This window comes from Jaculus jaculus, chromosome 1 (assembly GCF_020740685.1).
Source record: "Jaculus jaculus isolate mJacJac1 chromosome 1, mJacJac1.mat.Y.cur, whole genome shotgun sequence".
NCBI classification, from domain to species: domain Eukaryota; kingdom Metazoa; phylum Chordata; class Mammalia; order Rodentia; family Dipodidae; genus Jaculus; species Jaculus jaculus.
The window spans coordinates 53,779,328-53,795,914 of NC_059102.1; the positions used below are offsets into that span (position 1 = coordinate 53,779,328).

Below are 16,587 nucleotides of genomic sequence, written 5' to 3' on the forward strand. Positions count from 1 at the left end.
ACTTACTGGTCTCTGCTACTAAGTATTTTCCTTCTCACACAGAAGCCCAATCATCTGTAGCTAGGACCCACACATTAGGGAGAACATGTGGCACTTGGCTTTCTGGGCCTGGGTTACCTCACTTAGTATAATCCTTTCTAGATCCATCCATTTTTCTGCAAATTTCATAACTTCATTTTTCTTTACCGCTGAGTAGAACTCCATTGTATAAATGTGCCACATCTTCACTATCCACTCATCAGTTGAGGGACATCTAGGCTGGTTCCATTTCCCAGCTATTATAAATTGAGCAGCAATAAACATGGTTGAGCATGTACTTCTAAGGAAATGAGATGAGCCCTTAGGATATATGCCTAAGAGTGCTATAGCTGGGTCATATGGAAGATCAATCTTTAGCTGTTTTAGGAACCTCCACACTGATTTCCACAATAGCTGGACCAGATGGCATTCCCACCAGCAGTGTATAAGGGTTCCTCTTTTTCCACATCCCCTCCAGCATTTATGATCATTTGTTTTCATGATGGTTGCCAATCTGACAGGAGTGAGATGGAATCTCAATGTAGTTTTAATCTGCATTTCCCTGATGACTAGTAACGTAGAACATCTTTTTAGATATTTATATGCCATTCATATTTCTTCCTTTGAGAATGCTCTATTTAGCTCCATAGCCCATTTTTTGATTGGCTTGTTTGATTCCTTATTAGTTAACTTTTTGAGTTCTTTGTATATCATAGATATTAATCCTCTTTCAGATATATAGCTGGCAAAGATTTTTCCCATTCTGCAGGTTGCCTCTTTGCTTTTTTCACCGTGTCCTTTGCAGTGCAAAATCTTTGTAATTTCATGAGGTCCCAGTGATTGATCTCTGGTTTTATTGCCTGAACTATTGGGGTTGTATTCAGAAAGTCTTTGCCAAGACCAATATGTTGAAGGGTTTCCCCTATTTTTTCCTCTAGCAGTTTCAGAGTTTCAGGTCTGATGTTAAGGTCTTTAATCCATTTGGACTTAATTCTTGTGCATGGCGAGAGAGAAGAATCTATTTTCATCCTTCTGCAGATATATATCCAGTTTTCCCAACACCATTTGCTGAAGAGGCTGTCTTCTCCAATGAGTATTTTTGGCACTTTTATTGAATATCAGGTGGCTATAGCTACCTGGACTTACATCTGGGTCCTCTATTCTGTTCCACTGATCTACATGTCTGTTTTTGTGCCAGTACCATGCTGTTTTTGTTACTATGGCTCTGTAGGACAGGTTATAATCAGGTATGGTAATACCACCAGCCTTACTTTTGTTGCTCAGTATTATTTTAGATATTCTAGGTTTTCTGTGATTCCAAATTAATTTTTGGATTGTTTTTTCTATTTCCATGAATAGACCAGCTACCCTGGAAAATGAATCAGGGAACAACTTATTAATAAGAATTAGAGGGCTGGAAAGATGGCTTAGCAGTTAAGTGCTTGCCTGTGAAGCATGAGGACCCCAGTTCTAGGCTCAATTCTTCAGGACCCACATTAGCCAGATGCACAAGGGGGTGCACATGTCTGGAGTTTGGTTTGCAGTGGCTGGAGGCCCTGGTGCACCCTTCTCTCTCTCTATCTGCCTCTTTCTCTCTCTTTGTCACTCTCAAATAAGTAAAAATAAACAAAAAAATTAAAAATAAAAAATTTTTAAAAAGAATGAGAGACCCTACCTCAATGGAAAGCAAGGATCATCACCCCAAAGATGTCCTCTGACCTCCACAGGTGTGCCATGACACATGTGGTGGCTTGATTCAGGTGTCCCCTGTAAACTTATGTGTACTGAATGTTAGGCCCACAGCTGATGGCCATTGGAAAGTAAAGCCTCCTGGAGGCAATGTATTGTTGTGGACAGGCTTATGGGTGTTATAGATGGTTTCCCCTTGCCAGTGTTAGGCACACTCTCCTGCTGCTGTTGTCCACCTAATGTTTGCCAGGAGGCAATGTCCACCCTTTGCTCATGTCATCATTTTCATCTGCCATCATGGAGCTCCCCTTGAGTCTGGAAGATAAAACAAACCTTTTTTTTTCCTATAAGCTGCTCTTGGTTGGATGATTTCTGCCAGCAATGTAAACCTGACTGCAACAGTCAAGTTGGTAACAGAGGAGTGAGATTGATGCTAGACACCTGACTGTGTGGTTTTAGCCTTTTGGAGATGATTTTTTGAGAGGAATGTGGAAGGATTTGAAACTTGGCCTAAGATACGCCTTGCAGTGCTGAAAGTACAGCTTGATGGACTATTCTGGTCAGAGTTGAAAGACATGAATTCAGTTAGAACTATGGACTGTGAAGTTTAGCTTATGAAGGTGACAAGGAGCTTTGCTTTGACTGGGCTAGAAGCAGTGTGTGAGTGGATTGTTGTTATGCCTGTGCCCTGAGAAATTGTACAGGGTTGCATTGCATAGAAATGGACTGGTGTGAGCAAAGAGAAATGGCACAGAGAGAAATCTTTGGGCTGAAATATCTGCCTGTTCAGCTGCAATTTAGAGATTACAACCATTGAGACTGGGCCAACTGACCTGCATTAGGACAACAGAAAAAAAGTAGTCTTTTGAAGGACCCTGAATGCTGAAGGAGTGTTTTATTCTTCATGGTCTGCTTATTTTCCTCCTGGATTAACAAATTGACACCCCACCTGGTATTATTGAATATAAAGAGAGGGTCATTGAATTTGCAACATTGTCGTGTGTTTTAGAAATGCCCAAGGACAGTGTGAAGCAGGACTGCCTGCATGGAGACCCAATGGAGCCATGCAGATGAACTGTGGATTGCAGTGGAGACCCAGTGGAGATTCTGGGACCATGAGACAGCTGCTAAGGAGAGCTGTCAGCCCCAGATGAAGTTTCCCAGGACTGTGAGTAGCCTAGCTGGAGGGGTGGAATTGGAACTCCAGAAACTTGTTCCTGGTTAGAATTATTGGACTTGTAGACTTATCACTGGCTAGAACTATTGGACTCGAAGCTACAGAGTTTGATGTTGGCCCTGTTTAAATCTTGTATTGGTTGATTATTTCTTTGCTATGCCCAATGCCACCTTTTGCAGTGTATTTATTCTGTGCCATTATGGATTTTGGGGGGGGGGTTGTATTATGGCTCAGTTTAAAGACCTTGGATTATGGGGATGTTTGAGCATAATCAGGATTGATAAAAACTATGGGGACTTTTAAAGTTGGACTGAATGCATTGCATTTTAAATCATGGATTGTTATCCGTTTATGGGTGCCAGGGGCAGAATGTGGTGGTTTGACTCAGGTGTTCCCCATGAACTGAGGTGTACTGAATGCTAGGTTCCCAGCTGATAGCAATTGGAAATTAAAGTCTCTTGGAGGTGGTGTATTGTTGGAGGTAGGCTTATGGGTATTATAGCCAGTTTCCCCTTGCGAGTGTTTGGCACACTCTCCTGCTGCTGTTGTCTACCTGATGTTGGCCAGGAGGTGATGTCCACCCTCTGCTTATGCCATTGTTTCCCCCTGCTATCATGGAGCTTCCCCTTGAGTCTATAAGACAAAATAAACCTTTTTCTTTCCCCACAAGCTTCTCTTGGTTAGGTGATTTCTGCCAGCAGTACAAACCTGATTGCAACAAAAACACATGCATGAATGCACACATATGTATACAAATATATGCACACAGAAATAGCTCTCACTAATATATACTATTTTCCATGCATGTTAATTTTGTTCAAGGTTCGTGTTTGTGTGGGGGTGTGTTTCTTCAGAAGTTAGAATGGAAGTGAGATGGCTGAAATGTAACTCAGTTGTACACTGCTTGTCTAACTTGTTAGGCCCAAAGTTCAATTTGTAGCATGTATTAAGAAGGAAAATGTCCTTAAAGCTAAAGCACAAGGGAAATCTATCTCAGATCACACAGTCTACTTTTAATGACAACTACAACAAAAACCATGAAGATCTGGAGACCGAGACCATTCCAGTGCTCATAATCTCAGTCCCTTCTTGCATCCTATTCTATGAGTGAATGGATTGTATGTCTAGGGGAGGAGGCCTCATTGGAGATGCAATGCCCTCTCCTAGTCTGGAAACCTAGAGCCCAGAGTGCTGATCAATGACCCCAGAGATAGTGGGGCTCTAAACTTTCAGATAGCAAAAGGGACTTTGCTGATGTAAGGATTGGAAAAAAGAAAAAAGAAAAAAAAAGAAGAAGAAGGAGATGTGATTAAATCCAGAAGCCAACAGGAGGATGGATGCAAGATTATCTCCATTCCTGGCTACAAAGATGCAGGGCAAGGATGCGTGATAGGAGATGCAAAAAAATCGAGTTCTAGAGAAAAACTGGCAGGTGCACAAGGAGTTGAAGTTACCCTAGAGCCGCAGGTGGGTGTGCAGCCCTGGATTTCCCTAGTGAAACTGTTTTTAGACTTCTTCCTCCCAGACCTTTAAGGGAATACGAGTGTGCTGTTTTAGGCTACTAAGCTGGCAATTTTTTTTTTTTTTTTTTTTTTTGGTTTTTCAAGGTAGGGTCTCACTCTGGTCCAGGCTGACCTGGAATTAACTATGTAGTCTCAGGGTGGCCTTGAACTCATGGCGATCTTCCTACCTCTGCCTCCTGAGTGCTGGGATTAAAGGCGTGCGCCACCACGCCCGGCTCTAAACCTGGCAATTTTGTTCCAGCAGCCATAGAAAAAAACACGTGTGCATTCCTGGCTTGACACACCCATGTGCTGTTTGATTAAGGCAATCATATGTAGTCATCTTTCAGGACAGCAGACCTGGCAGTGTTAGTTGTGAGGTTTCAAATCTTTATTTGTGTATGTGTGTGTGTGTGTGTGTGTGTGTGTGTGTGTGCATTTGTATATGCATGGTGTCCAAGCGTGTGCATCTGTCTGTGCTTTTGCACGTATGGGTCGGAGGACAGCTGTGGGTGTTATTCCTCAGGTACTCTGTCTGATGAAGGATCTCTCTCTTTGGCCCAGAGCTCATCAGTTAGGCTCACTAGGCCAGAAAGCCCAAGATTCCAGCCTGTACACACCTCTGTAGAACTAGTGTGCATGGAATCACTCTTAGTATTTTAGATGGGTGCTTGGGATTAAACTCAGGTCTTCATACTTGTGAGGTGAGCCCTTTACCAACTGAGTTATCTCTCCAGCCTAATGATTCAGATCTTGATTTGCATTAGAACAGAACTTTTAATTTTATTTTAGATATGTTCTCTTCCCTCAAAATGTCAGTTCACTGGCTATAAATAGTAGTTCTCATGTTGGGTTTCAGTTTGTTCTACTTAAATGGCACAGAAAACAATATGGACCAACCCATGAGAATTATCTAAGGACCTACAGTGTGCTGATAGTTTGAGACATAAAGGAGATTTTGAACACTTAGTCTAACCTGTTCTCTCCTGGGAGGAAATTGGAATGTGAGGGAAAGAGTATAAAGACAACTTTGAAATTTAAAGGACTATACATAGAAAAAGTATTTTTGAGTCAGCATGGCTATAATCCCAGTGCTAGGGAAGCTGAGGCGGGAGAATTACTTCAAGTCCTAGTCCAGCCTGGGCCACATACTGAGTTCCAGACCAGCCTAGAGTAACACCATGTCTCAAAACAAAAATTTTTATCATCTAAGCTTATGTTGAGCTTCACACAGGGTCAATAAATATAGTATCTTAATAACAAGGACCTTATTGTTAAGAAGCTTACAAACTAGGGAGGAAATATTTACCCAGGAAAAGCAAATGGAGTTTCTACATAATAAAATGTTTTGTAAAACTTTGATAATTAAAACAATATGGTTTTGGGGGATATGAATAAGCAGTTATATTACTGGAATGCCATAAACCTCTAAGAATAGAATAAGAACTTAACTTATAATATAAGGAACATTCCAAATAACAGAGATGGAACAGATTAGTAAAATAACGATGATAAAACCAACTTACATTTTGTAGTGGAAAGTTTGATTCCTGTCTAACATCTTACAACACATCTAAATTTCTTTGTCATAGCTATGTATTCAATTTACTTGTTTACTTGGTAATTTAAGTTCTGGCAAACAACCATTCTACTAGATCCTTTAATCCTTTAATAATTTTTCACTCGCTTTACTTTTTCATTTTTTTTCTTATTCCTTTACAATCCTGGGGATCAAACTGAAGGCCTCACAAGTGCTCGGCAATTGCTCTACTACTGAGCCACACACTCAGCCCTTTTTCACTTCTCTTAATGTAGGTTAAAGTTATAGGTTTATGTCATAACTGGATGGAATAGGCCTTGAAGGAAAGCAAAGATACTTTAGAAAACTGTATTCCTGTGCTCGCTTCGGCAGCACATATACTAAAATTGGAATGATACAGAGAAGATTAGCATGGCCCCTGCGCAAGGATGACACGCAAATTCGTGAAGCGTTCCATATTTTTTCAAATAAATAAATAAATAAAAATTAAAAAGAAAAAAAAAAAGAAAACTGTATTCCTTCCTTAACATGTTGCTGAGGATTACATTGTTATTTTACCAGCAGAATAGCTGGAATGATTAGCTACCAACATACAGATGATTCCTTAATTCCTTCCTTTTCAAAGTGAATATTAAGCTTAAGTATGTTCAACAAAACTAACTTTACTTCAGATGACTTTTAATGTCATCTGAAACAAACCCTATGCAAAAAAAAAAAAAAAAGAATGTAGCGCCATTGTATAGATTGTGTAGAAATGCTTTCTTTGATTTTTATCTAACTTATCTGAATATTGAAATAAACCCATTTTCTTTTTTTTTTTGTCTTTCATTTTCAACATTAGAAGTCTTCAACCATTTTAGTTCCCGGTAGGCTGTACAACAAGTACTTTTCCTCAGAGGAATATAGAGATGAAGTCTTGAAGGAAAGAGTGACCACTTTCCTGTTGCTGGAGATTCTGTGTCAAGACTTATGGCAGTGAAATAATTGGTTTCATTTCTCAGACTGAGAAGTGAGAATTGGGAAATTGATGACAAAGGACAGAAGGAGAGAGCAGACAATTCACCTGCCAGGACCTCAGGACTCTGGGAGTAGGTTTGAAGAAGGCAACCAAAAAAATGGAAGAAGCTAACTACATGTGAAGAAGGGTCACTTCAGTTGCTTCGGAGAGCCTAGTGTCCACTGTCAATATCCTAACCCAGAGCAGAGGAGTTTCCTGTGGCCACCGGCAGGGCTACCTGTGCATTGTGCACAGCAAATGTACTGTAACCCCTACCTCAGCATCCATAGGAGACGTGCTTGTCTCTGTCATAGTAGGCTTGGTCTCTGTCACATCTCCTCCCTTAAAGGCTACATGTTATTGAGTGTGGGAAAGTAGAGAAGTCAGATCTCACATTGTGGTAATGACAGTGCCAAAGTGAGAAGCTGAAAACATCTGGGCTGGGACATAGTTAGCAACACCCCTGGCATATGCCTTTGCTAACTTGTTTAGAAGTTAAGTAAGAAACATTTTAAGCAGTAAAATATATTGCAGAGGAAAATATAGATTTGATTGCATATATCTCAAAAGTAACAAACAAAAGCCCTTTGCTTCCAAAACCAGTATTAATCAGAAAAAAGGCACATTTGCAGCTCTGTTTTTTCCTTTCTCCCTCACTCAGGGCATTAAGTGCCTGCCATGATTCTGATGCAGGGGGACATTTGCTTTGGTTAACTGCTGCAGGCATTAGGAATTGATTTGTGTGCCCCTGAACACATGAACCAGGAGGCATTTCATCTGGGAGGTGCTGGTAGTTTGCTTGTTCCAGGGGAAGACAGAGTCAGGCCCAGCCACAGTGTGACCTGACCAAGCTCTGATCACAGCAGGTGCACAGTGAGAGCTGCTAGCTGAGGCTGAGCACAATGAGGAACTGAGGTCAGTGGGCACTTTAATTTGTTGCTGGATTGAAGACTTCCGCTTTAGAATTCTGTGAGATCTATAATGGAATAGGTTAGATTGTCCAAATGTGGGTCTTTTTCAATGTTTTATTTAGACATGATGTGAAGCTTATAGAAAAAGCCCAATGGACAAGGCAAGTGCTCAGAATATGACATAACAATCGTAAATATGCCATATTCTTATGTGATTATCTGGATAGTAGGGTGATGAGTGATTTGTTGGCGTTTCTTTTTCTATATTCTTCAAATTCTGCACAAAGTTTTCTTTTTCTGATACAAGCAAACAAATGTTAAGTGTTAACTAGCTCACAGCATGAAAACACATCTGGGTTTTCCTAATTCTAAAGTTTATCTTCATTTAAAGATTGTCTTACTATCCTACACTTAAGCTGTACCTATCTGCTCAATGAAGGGTATGAATTGTTGAGAAATTGTGTATCTAAAACATAGCTCTCATAAACTGCCATCCTTTTTTGTTCTTCCTGATAGCATTCCTTCTAAATGGAGTAATGACCTTGACTTGGTGTGAAAGTTTGCCCAAGACAAGAGGACAAAAGGAATACAAAAGAAAGAAACTGCAACACTTGAGAGCTTGTAGTCAGGTGTGAGGACTGCAAAGTTACGGCGCCCTCTTAGCACAATACATGGGAAAGAGATTGCCAGTGCCCCACCAAAGGACAGCGTCTGCACCACAGTGGGCTCCAGGAATTCCATTTCTTTCTATTTTGCTTCCAGGAAATGCATTTGTACCAGACGACAGTGGCAGAAAAAAAAAAAAAAAATTATCCTCCAAGCTGGTCAATAATTTATGTGAAAGAACTTGTGGAATGTTGTTGTTCCCTGGGTTACTTTTTTTTGTTGAAAGTAAGAAAGAACAAAACAAGCAAAAGCCCCAAAAGCATTCCGAAATAAGTGACACAGCAGATCTGGCTTTCAGAGCCCTCACTGCCGTCATCGTGTATCTTAAGGAGACATGACCCTGTGGTTTGGTCCATGGCAAAACTGCCAAAACTCACCAGCTTGTGGCTTGGTTGTTCTGTGCTCAGGAGACACAAGAAGAATAAACTAGTTTATTTAAATTGAATTCTCTTGCCTGCTTTCACAGTTGTTTTTCAGTCAGTGTGTTCTTCCAGCTTGGCCGCAACCACCCTTGTTTCTAGAAAAGGAGTTAGCTTTCTCCAGGGCTTACCATAAAACACAACACAGCACATCTGGGAGCTGTCTCTCTGGGCCACTATTTCAAATAAGCTTTCTCTGCTTTATGCAGAGCTTGGGGATTCTCCAAAGAAATGATGACAAGGAGGTCTTTTTTAACTTGCACTGAACAGGTGAGAAAACTCTGAAGGTTCTAGAACTTCTGTGCATTATTGTAGGTTTGGTACCATCTGGTATTCAACCAGGCTGCTTTTTAATGCCTTGGATAGCTCCAGGCATCCTAGACGAGGGCATGTTTCCCCTTCTCCCTGCCCCAGCTGGTACAGTTCCATGCAGAGTTAAGCACCTCACATTCTTGCTTCCTCTCTCCTTTCTCTCAGTCTTCTTTCACTTATCTTTTGCTTAAGTAATTATTTGCTGTGAAATTTAATTGATATGCAAAAGGTTCTATGTTCATTAGAGCTTAACCAATTAGTATAAGAAAAGCTCGTGGGGCTGGAGGGCTGGCACAGTGGCTAAAGGGGCTTGCTTGCAAATTCTAAATGCCTGGGTTTGCTTCTCCAGTACCTGCATAAAGCCGGGTGCACAAGGTAACTCATGAGTCTGAATTTCATTTACAGTGACAAGAGGCCCTTCTCTCTCAGCTGTATATAACCACCTGAATAAAAGAAATAGTCATTTTCTGACACCCAGGAGTTTGTGCTAGACCCCTTCTCAGCTGCTGTACCCATTACGGTATAGTTATCATTAGTATGGCTTCTGTATTAATCACTGTTTTGCTGATTTTCAATTTTATCACATGACCATGATTGCATAAATCGTTTTCATTTTGTCCATTTCACTCCTAAAATGCAAACAGGTATTGTGTTTATTTGTATCTGACTTCATTCGCCCAGCCTTTTATTTGTGGATGTTATCTGTGTGATTGAGTGAAAGTGTTGTTCATTAATTTTCATTGCTTTGAAATAGTCTATCATGAATCTAACCATATGCTAAGTGATTCTTTCCCCAAGCCTCTCTATGTTCTGAAAGCAGCACTGGTACAGGCGGTCTGATACATTTTATCCTGGCTGGGGACCACAGGAACAGATTTATCTGGTTATCTGTGGCTGGGAAGAAAATCAGAGGGCCGTAAGTTTAGTGTATCTTCAGCCTTACTCAGTGATGCTAAAGCATTTTCCAAAGACACTGATTTGCATCCTGCCACCACCAGCAGCACATGAATATTCCCATCATCATGCATTCTCACCACACTTGGAATTGTCAGACTTTTTAGAAATGACATTACCAGGCAGTTTTTATGTTTGTAACTGTTTAGTGTGGAATGAGAGTGAGCTACAATATTTTCCTTACAGTCTTACCGGTGGTAAAGTGTGGGGTCAAGAGTGCTGACTGCATTTAGTGCATTTGAATTCTACTCCCAGCTTACAGCTAAGCTGTGTGACCATGAGAAAGGTAATGGTGTGTGTGTGTGTGTATGTGTGTGTGTGTGTGTGTGTGTGTAATATATATTTATTATCCGTGCAATGACCCATGTGCTTGCCTGTAGCGTCTGGAGGGAAATTTCAGGCGCCGTGCTCTGTAGCTCCTCCACCAGTTCTTATTTGAAGCAGAGTTTCTCACTGGTCTTGCCACTTACTGTGTTTTGTTGTTGTTGTTTGTTATTGTTTTGTTTTGTTCTGTTCTGCATTTTGTGAGTTCTAGTGCTCTGCTTCTCTATGGGACGGGGGTCACATATGTGTGTGGTCATGCCCAACTGCTTATAAAGGTTCTAGAGATTTAAACTTGAGTGGCCCCAAGTCCTCTCAGGCTCCCATGTTTACACAGGAAGTGCTCTTAAACACTGAGCCATCTCTCTGGCCTTTAATCAAGCTCTTTGTGCATCATTTTGCAATCTGTTAAAGGATTGTTACATTTAAACTCACCGTTCCTGTGAAAATAGAATATGTCATAAACAAGACATTTAGAACAATGGCTGGCATGGAATGAGTTCTATATAATCATCTGCATTATTACTATGACTCAGATAAGAGATGTCTAGGATTGGATATTGCTAATGATAAGAATAATATGTTGGAAGGAAAATAGGGTTATCTATAATGCAACAAGCACTGAAGGGCCATGGATTGAAAAAGGATAAGGAGATATGGTTCATAATTTAGGGGGGAAATGGGTATACAAGTAATGACAAGCTCCACATGGTAGGTGTCATAATGGTTTCATGTGGAGAATGAACTTATTCACTATGCCTGATAACAAGGAGTTATAGCAAAGAAGGGTTTATATTGGCAATAGCAGTTGAGAAAGATATTAGAGTTTGAATAGGAGTTCAGCAAACAGAAATAGAAGAGAAAGGATATTCCAAATAGAAGTGAACATCTTGAAAAAATAAGTTACCAAAGTATGAGAGGAGCAAGTCTAAATGGAGGACTTACATTGATAGCAAATACTTGGACTGTCTTTTCCAAAACATTAGCAAGGAAAAGAAAGTCAGATTAAGCTCAGATAGCAAAGGGGTTCTATGTAATGTTAATGTTTCAAATGTATACTTTATCTGATAAGATAATAATTTTCATCAAAAGAGTGGGCTGCATCGTGACAGGGTAATAATAATCCGTGAAGTGTGGATTAGCTAGGGCAGGAAACGGAGAAAGTGGGTGCCTTTCATATAGATGAGTCTGCTGGCTCTGTGCTGACTTCCTGTCAGATTTGGCTCTCCTGGTGTAACTGCCGAATCCTGTCACAGATCTTCCTTGCTCCATCCTTTCATGTTCAACTCTGCCAGACCAAGAGGCACTTTCTTCACCCAGAATTAACCTATTTGTAAGTTGGGCAAATATAAGGTGCTATAACTCAGCCTGGCCCCTGCGCAAAGGGAGACCACTTCACAGGCCAGTAGGTGATTAAACAGACCAGACAAGTGGCATTCCTAGAAAAATTCAACAGAAATGGTAGTGGGGAGGTGACTGTAAGGGAGGGTGATCATATTTGCACATACATGTGGAGTATGTGGAGCTATGATGGAGATGGGGAAAGGTGACAGTGAGGGCCACAATGGGGCCTAGGCATGGAAGGCTGGTGATGTCATGGGTGTAGGTAGGAAACTGGCTAAGAGCAAGTGTGGGCCCAGATGTGTTTGCACTGGGCACACTGAGCTTCATTCCAGATACTTGATCGCCTCAGGAAGGTTGAGAAGCTAGATGGATGAGCACATCTGTAGGAGGCACAGTACCCTTCACACAGCTTCCTGATAAATGTTTATTAAGTATAAAATAAACAATGCTGAAACTAGTTTTCATGCTAGCATTCCCACAGTGACTTTTACTGGTTGGGTTCTTGTCGAAGTAAGGCTTGAATATATATCCAATTTAATATAATTGCATAACACTTTTGTGCCCTCCCATATGTTTTTCCTTCTAGCTTCTAGTTCAATTTTTTTTTAATCACGATTGAGAATTTAAAACAGGGCCCACCCCAAAACACCATTGCCTTGCCCTAATAGTACTAATGACTGAAGAGGTGGGGCTTACAAGGACTTAACTTGCAACTTGCAACTATGTGCAATGACAGAAACTGGCAAACATCATGGATTTAGTAGCCCTGGAGTGGAGTGATTTCCATCCTCATTACCTTATGGCTACTCCAACTTTTGGCCTCAGACTTCAAAGACATTGTCTCGTCAGAGTATGTTAGACAATGGAATATCTTGGTCCAATCTGGAAGCACTTTGATGCTCAAAATTGCATACTTGGTTGCAGCATCCAGTGGTGGTTTCCACGATGATATCTATTTGCCTTTTCCCCAGCCCACCAGACTCTCAAAAGGCAGGCAAAACCTCGCTCATCTTGCGCTGCCTTCCCTACCCTAGCCCAGTGCTTTCCATAGAAGGATCTTTCAAACCAAGCACACCGGGAACATGATGACCAAGAGTTTGTGTATTATTTATCCTGCCACATCTGCTGAGACCTCCATGCTGAATGCTTGTCTTCCTGCTGTTTGCCTTGTGCAGTGGAGCAGGGGCTTCATCTAGACTAATTACAAGTGGAGGTCCTTTACATGATAGAGGGACAGGGATAAACAATGCCATGAATTATTCCATTATAATGGAACTAAAGCCTGACTACAACTACTGCACTATGTTCTCTCCCTCAACTGCATATGAAAGGCTCTCTGCTCATTTCCTTTTAAGTTTTAAAGAACGAGTTTTTCTTTCATCCCCAACCCCACCCCTCCCAGGCAGGTGCCCAGAATACCACTACATGGGAATCTCTGACTCATGCTTGCAAAAGTGGAACTATATAATAGGATTCATTCTTCTCTGACTAATTTTTTCTTAACACATGTTGACTCATTAGAAATTGTGAGAAGAAAGTTAGCAAAAGTCATTGGCTTTTATTGCTTCCTTTGCAGAAAGATATATTTTTTTCTTCTTTATAACAAATTAATTGCACACTGGGTACTGTATAATTCCACAGTGCTTTAAGAGTACCTACTAGGAAAAAGCACTGGCAAGTGCTTCCTTTGGAAGTCATAAAAATGAAAACATGGGGGGGGGGAGTCTTAGCATGTTTTTATGGCTGTAAATAAAGGAGCTTGGTTAGGACGAGGGGCACCTTTGAATTAAACAAGGTAGATGTCAGTGAGTGGGGTGGTGCCTTTGAACCCAAGGAAAAACAAGCCTCCGTGTGTTCCTCCTGATGCCTTATAACCCACCATAGAGTAGAAGCAGCATCTCAACACAAAGGCAGAGATTCTGGTCATTGAGCTTTTCTTTTGCATCTTCAATAAATTTCTATGTGTTGTGTTTTGCTTTTAAGACAGGACATGTGATCTTCAAGTGAATGGCTGCTAGAGGAATACTGCAGATATTTGGCCCACAGGTCTACCTGTCCATAGTTCAGCTCCAATTTTTCTGTGTGCTTCTTTCACATGACCCTCAGGATTGTTCCCTCCAGGGTCTACATGGGTATTTCTGTCTCTAATATGTTGTGCTATATAATAAGATAACTCAAAATTCATGGCTTAAAAATATAAGACATTTTTATGCCCATTATTCTATGGGACAAAGATTTCAACCATATTCAGTAGGGTGGCTCACCTCCACTCTGTGATATTAGCTAGGGGCAGCCACTGGGGTTGGAGGACCAGAGGGATTGATGGAACCATTTTAGTGAAGCAATCTACACCTTTTTCTTTAGTTTTGTGGGATCTCAGGTCACTGTGTTCTCTTAATATGTGTTGGCTTACCATAGAGTTCTATGAATTTACCAAAAAGTAGAGCCAAAATCATATCTACAACCATGTCCTTCCCATAAAAAGGCTCAGACTGTTTGGGTAAACTAACATATCTATGTAGGCTGGAAACAGAAGTGAGCTCTACCTTGGTGAGGCCATTGGCTTTGGAATCAATGATGTGGGGTTGTGATTTTGCAGTTATCTCAGAGTTCGAAGCATGTATTTCACTCTGTTTCTATGCTTTCCTAACATAAGCTGAGGTGATAAGTCACACTTCACAAAGTGACTGTTGAGAGTGAACTAGTTGTTTGTGTATGCCTTGGGAATACGTGCAGAATGTGGGGTGTCATTTTTTATTTTTTTTCATTCTTGATATTTTGGATTAAGATTTCTTCACTCTTTATAAATGTTCAGAGACATTTTGACAAAATTAACACATTTGAGGGAAAAGGTATTGCAATAGTTGCAAGTAGAATAGTAATTTAAATTCTGCCAGGATATAACCATATCAGAATAAATGCTATAATAGGCACTTAGCAGTGTAACTATAAAAAACCACTACGATGTTCTCACTAAGACCCTAGACTCAAATGGGCTCGTGGATATCAAATTAAGGGTCCAGTTGTGCTGGCCACCAGTGTTTGTTAAGATTAGCTCTCTGGCTATAGCAGACTTATTGTTGAGAACACTGCTTCTATTTTGTGCTTAAGATTATGGTAGCAAACCAGAACCAACAAACACACACTAGAGAATAAAAGAAGCAAGTAGAATGTTTTTTAATGTAACATCCTTGCCATTATAAATAGCAGAGAAAGCAGAATCTAATTCAGTCAGCCTCCTGTGTAAAACCAGAGACAAGTAACAAGGCTCCACATTGCTTCAGTGTAGCCGTTCTGCACCCCCTTGTCCCAGCTTTCTCTTTCGACTTTATATTAGGTGTTGCCCCTCTTCCACTATTCTGAAATTAACTTCATAAGTAAAAATAGCTTATCCTCAAGCACAGTTTCAAAAACATCAGTCTAATGCCTTTATGATAACATAAAGTGCAATGAAAAGAAAAGTGGTTTATAATCAAGTAAGGTGTTTCAATATTGTAAATATGTGGGTTTAGCTCCACTAAACAGAATAATGAAATATTGAAAGTTTTGCCCACACTTAAAGTTTATAGGATTGAAATTAAGATAAACTACAGTGAGTGTAATTCCATTTAAGTTATCATTCACATTTAAAAATAAGGGTGATATAAGTATATGATACAATACATTATATTATTCAATAGTTTCTCAAACCCAAATATATGGATTTATATTTCCTTATGCACATATAAATGCCTACATTGTGTATCTATGATTATATTTGTATATATAGTATAAAATAGACAAATCACTATGGCTATTTACAAATAACTGAACACAGGGCAATTGTCACCCAGAAAATTTAGTGCTCAGGCTGGAGAGATGGCTTATGTGCTTGCCTACAACACCAAAGGACCCAGGTTGAATTCCCCAGGACCCACAAAAGCGAGATGCACAAGATGGCACATGTGTCTGGAGTTCACTTGCAATGGCTGGAGGCTCTGGTGCAACCATTCTCTCTCTCTCATAATTAAATAAATATAAAAATATTTTTTAAAAATTCAGTGCCCATTACAACTATGAAAAATGACTTGTTGTCTGTATATTAAACCAAGTAAGGATGGGCATGTGAATTGTTATAAATAATTATTTTACTTTATAAATGACTTGAAAATCATTTGAGAAAGGACAATTCTTTTATCAACATAATGTCAGTCCATTGCAGCACATATAGGATCCTTGATCCCCACTGACAAACTACTACCAGATCACCAGCAGCTGTGATCATGAACAACCCTACTCTCCCAAACTTGCAAAGTGTCCTCACCCCCAGACACGTTGCTCATCTAAAGCTCCATTAATGTGAAGTTCATTTCTAAATTGGCCCTTGAAAGCTCTCAAGGACTCTAACAATTCTTGGCCCTATTATTTTTATATTTGTCAGTAAGGAAATAGACTGTGGAAAGGTTAAGTGACACACACATATTGTAACTCATGGCATCAAACTATATTTTTTGTATGTGGTATAGAGTTTCACCCTTGTGCTCACACTTTATGTAAAAATGAAGATTGGGAGCTGGTCATGTTGGTGCACACCTTTAATCCCAACACTTGGGAGGCAGAGATAGAAGAATCACCATGAGTTCGAGGCCAGCTTGAGACTACCTAATGAATTCCAGTTCAGATTGGAGTAGAGTGAGATTCAATCTTGACAAAAAAAAAAAGAAAAACAAATAACAATTAAAAAAACAAAGATGATTC

The 16,587-nt window shown here is 40.2% G+C and overlaps 1 non-coding gene across 1 annotated transcript; it reads left to right on the forward strand.

Annotated features, from left to right (window-relative positions):
- The first annotated feature begins 6,282 nt into the window (after positions 1–6,282).
- On the forward strand, positions 6,283–6,389 carry LOC123458094. The gene has a single exon (XR_006635393.1). It is a non-coding gene; the product is annotated as a U6 spliceosomal RNA (small nuclear RNA).
- The last annotated feature ends 10,198 nt before the right edge of the window (positions 6,390–16,587 follow it).